The sequence below is a fragment of the Somniosus microcephalus genome, chromosome 6 (genome assembly GCF_052327205.1).
Source record: "Somniosus microcephalus isolate GS21.2 chromosome 6, FLI_Smic_1.0, whole genome shotgun sequence".
Lineage (NCBI taxonomy): Eukaryota > Metazoa > Chordata > Chondrichthyes > Squaliformes > Somniosidae > Somniosus > Somniosus microcephalus.
Window position 1 is genome coordinate 83942577 of NC_140992.1, and position 4784 is coordinate 83947360.

The window sequence follows — 4784 nt, forward strand, 5'->3', positions numbered from 1 at the left end:
GATAGCTTGGGTTACGCTACCTCTTTCGCAGTGATTATGTTGTACTTCTAGTCCACAACCAATAGGTACAGAGTATAAAGACCACTGCTGTGTTACCTGGCTGGGAATTGAACGCTGGATGCCAGAGAGAGTTCTGTGCATCTGTGCTTATGGACATGGGCAATGTTTAAAGTTTTAAAAGCACAGGTGCCAGTTTATCATAACACTAAAAGTGACTCTGCAGTTAGCTTATGAAGAGCTCAAAAGATCCAACATCTTTTTAAACCCAGTTTATCACTGCACTGGCCCTCGCATCACTGCATTCCAGAATTAGGGCAGGACTTGATTTTGGAGCGTTGTTGCCGCTTTTGGTTTGGTACAAAAATGGCAGCATCCCTACAACCTTCATGTCTGGCTGTAATCTGATGTTTGCATTGTGACATCACAATAGCATTCAAGCCACCAGATGCAATCTGTTGTTAAACAACCCTTTGTGCATTCAAGGGTTTTTAAGCTTTCAAAACATGCAAACTGTTCCAGTCCTCTCCAATAGCTGCAAACTCTTTCGCTTGATTTTTATGGATAAATAGTATATTAGAATTAGATATACAAAATCAGCTTTAATTTCTTAATTGTCAGTAGTTATTAAATAAACTAATTACAATCTTATCACCTCTAGGTTTGACTATTCCAACACACTCCTGGCCAGCCTCCCTAATTCTACCCTCCATAAACTTGAGGTCATCCAAAACTCTGCCGCTCGTGTCCTAACTCGTACCAAGTCTCAATCACCCATCATCCCAGTAATTGCTGACCTACATTGGCTCCTAGTTAAACAACGCCTCAATTTTAAAATTCTCATCCTGGTTTTCAAATTCCCTCCATGACCTCGCCCCTCCTTATCTCTGTAATCTCCCCCAACCCTATAATCCCCCTAGACCTCTGCGCTCCATCTATTCTGGCCTTTTGAACATCCCCGATTTTAATTGCTCCACTGCCTTCAGCTGCCTAGGCCCTAAGCTCTGGAATTCCCTCCCTAAATCTCTCCGCCTCTCCACTTCTCTTTCCTCCTTTAAAACGCTCCTTAAAACCTACCTCTTTGACTAAGCTTTTGGTCACCTGCCCTAACATCTCCTTATGTGGCTCGGTGTCAATTTTATAAAAATAATGCTCCTGTGAAGTGCCTTGGGCCATTATATTACGTTAAAGGTACTATATAAATATAAGTTGTTATACATTAGTACAGAAGTCATCCAAGAATTAATACCTCTTCTATATATTGGCTACCTCATACTTGATGTGAGAAAGCAATGATCAAAATATGGTTAGCACCATTCATTTTTCTCAAAAGGGATACTTCAGTAAATATCAATTTAACAGTACACATGTAGGAATTCAGTAAAACATCTACAGTGCTTATTTCTTCAACTGAGAAGAATCTCTACTTTTCATGGGAATTTTAAGAGCTATGAAAATTGTAGCTACTTGGAATTTTTTTATCAGTAATTTTACCCCTCCTGGTTACTTGGTATGATGTGCCTTTTACACTATGATGACATAATAGTACATTGCAAATGATGCCTTAGATATAAATTGAAGGGAGTTTAGTGAAAGGTGACTGTGAAATTGGTAACATAAAAGAATTTTAAATATTTGCAACCTACGACTTGCAAAGTAATCTCAGAATAGCAGCTCAAATGGCAATGAGTGTAAATAAGCAAAGCCTTTGTGAAGTTAAAGCAAACCTAGTCAGGGAAATGTTGAAGAACAGCAAAAGTCCCAGAGCATCCCTTTGAGATGTGCTGTTGTTGTCAAAGCTACTGCTGTGCTCAGTCAGAAGAGAAGAAAAAGTGAAGTGAGTCAGTTGCATTAGGAGAAAATTATAGTATTACAGAATTTATAATCTTCTAATTCCCACAAAATTCTCATTGTCAAACTGATTTTTTTTCAAACAAATATATTACTCTTTTCAGTAACATGCTCTAACCCCTACCTGTGAAATATAAACAGAATAGTTCAGAAGTACTGCATGGCTGGATATTTTTAGGCCAATAAGTTTTGCTTCGTGTGCCAACATAATTTTTTTCATTTCTCAACCTTGGTGTTGTATTTGACCATGAGATGCTGCCTACTTCCACGTCTGTAACATCGCCCGACTCTGCCCCTGCCTCAGCTCATCTGCTGCTGAAACCTTCACCAAACCTTTGTTACCTCTAGACTTGACTATTCCAATGCTCTTCTGGCCAGCCTCCCATCTTCCACCCTACAATAACTTGAGCTCATCCAAAGCTCAGCTGTTCATATCCTAACTCGCACCAAGTCTCGTTTGCCCATCACCCCTGTGCTCGCTGACCTACATTGGCTCCTGGTCCAGCAACACCTCAATCTTAAAATTAGCATCCTTGTTTTCAAATCCCTCCATGGCCTCGCTCCTCCCAGTCTCTGTAATCTCCTCCAGCCTTACAACCCTCTGAAATCACTGTGCTCCTCCAATTCTGGCTTCTTGCACATCCCCGATTTTAATTGCACCACCACTGGTGGCCGTGCCTTAGCTGCCTAGGCCTTAAGCTCTGGAAATCCCTCCCTAAACCCCTCTACCTCTATCTTTCCCTCCTCTTTTTAGACGCTCCTTAAAACCTACCTGTTTGTCCTAATATTTCCTGATGTGGCTCGATATCAAATTTTGTTTGATAACGCTCCTGTTAAGCGCCGTGGGACATTTTACTATGTTAAAGGTGCTAAATAAATGTCAGTTGTTGTTAATTAATGTTGTTTGTGTTCAGTGTCTTCTGCAGTGGCTTTATAAGAATACTAGCTGGGGGAGCCTGGCTTTGCCAGGGCTGTTTTGGGCCGGGCGGTTTAAATCGAGTCCCAGGCTTTGGGGCTTCTGTGTCCCTCTGTGAATCTGGTGCCGGGCAACATTTTAAATCGAGTCCCAGGCTTTTGGGCCCTGTCTGTCCCTCTCTCAATCTGCTGCCAGGCAACATTTCTACCTTTTTAATACCTTGAAAGATGAAAGTGAACTTATAAAACGTTTTTGGTAAATGTTATGTAATTTTTAAAAGAGATACTAACTTTTTCGAAGCTGGATTAGCAGAGTAGTTTGAGCTGGAAGTAGTGAAGCAATGGCTGCCCGATGCCGGAGTTGAAAAGTATTAGTCCCGCCCACAGACGCAGCGATTGGCCAACCATCAGGCAACTGAACTGTAGGATTGGTCAATGGTGACGGCACAGGATTGGTCGAACCTTGACGTCAGTCAATCAATGCTAATTAGCAGATAATGAGTTTAGTTTTGAAGGTTTTTTTGCATAAGGCTGTGAACAATTTTCATCCGACCGAAAAGTAAATACGCTTACGACCGTCCCGGAACCGTAAGCTTTCTTTGGAGGTAACGCATGCGTAGGTACGCTCTAACTTTCGAGCGCATAGCCGGACAGACGCACACCGGAGGACAGACAGACAGATCGATCCTTTTATATATATATGTATGTACTAGCTGAAGTGCCCGGCGGTGCCGAGGGTCTTTTGCGGGCATGTTGTTGTTGGAAGAGAGAGAGAGAGAGAGAGAGCGACTGGGGGGGGGGGGGGGAGAAAAAAGAGAGAGAGCGCGACTGGGGGGGGGGGGGAAGGGAGAGAGAGACTGGGGGGGGAAGGAGAGAGAGAGAGAGAGAGAGAGCGCAACGTGGGGGGGGGGAAGATAGAGAGAGCGAGCGACTGGGGGGTGGGGGGGAAAGAGAGCGTGAGCGACGGGGGGGGAAGAGAGAGAGAGAGAGAGAGAGCGCGCGCGAGCGATTGGGGGGGGGAAGAAGAAAAGAGCGAGAGAGAGAGAGAGAGAGAGAGCGCAGCGCGCGACGGGGGGGGGAAAGCAGAGAGAGAGAGAGAGAGACAGACAGACAGGGGGGGAAAGAGAGAGAGACTGGGGGGGGTGAAATAAAGAATAGATTGGTCTTCCAAAGCTAGGCTTTATTAACTTTAAACTCAGCAGCATATCTTTTTACATCCAGTCCCAACTAAAGCTAGAAAAGGACTGAATTTAAGGTAGCCACAACACATCATGTGATCATCAACTACCAATGAGATTACAACACATATCCCAAGGCAGTTAACAAACAACGAATCACAATACTTTTACTAATCAAGGAATAATCACCACAGGGGGAAAGAGAGAGAGACTGGGGGGGGGAAGAGAGAGAGAGACTGGGGGGAAGGAGAGAGAGAGCGACTGGGGGGAAGGAGAGAGAGAGCGACTGGGGGGAAGGAGAGAGAGAGCGACTGGGGGGAAGGAGAGAGAGAGAGAGCGACTGGGGGGGAAGGAGAGAGAGAGAGAGAGCGACTGGGGGGGAAGGAGAGAGAGCGACTGGGGGGAAGGAGAGAGAGAGAGAGCGCGACTGGGGGGAAGGAGAGAGAGAGAGAGAGCGACTGGGGGAAGGAGAGAGAGAGAGAGAGAGCGACTGGGGGGAAGGAGAGAGAGACTTGGGGGAAGGAGAGAGAGAGACTTGGGGGAAGGAGAGAGAGAGACTTGGGGGAAGGAGAGAGAGAGACTTGGGGGAAGGAGAGAGAGAGACTTGGGGGAAGGAGAGAGAGAGACTTGGGGGGAAGGAGAGAGAGAGACTGGGGGGAAGGAGAGAGCGAGAGAGAGACTGGGGGGAAGGAGAGAGCGAGAGAGAGACTGGGGGGAAGGAGAGAGCGAGAGAGAGACTGGGGGAAGGAGAGAGCGAGAGAGAGGGAAGGGGCTGGACTCAGAGCCCGGTGGGTGAAGGGCGGCCGCCATTTTGTGAGGTCGGCGGGACGGTTGAGACCACGG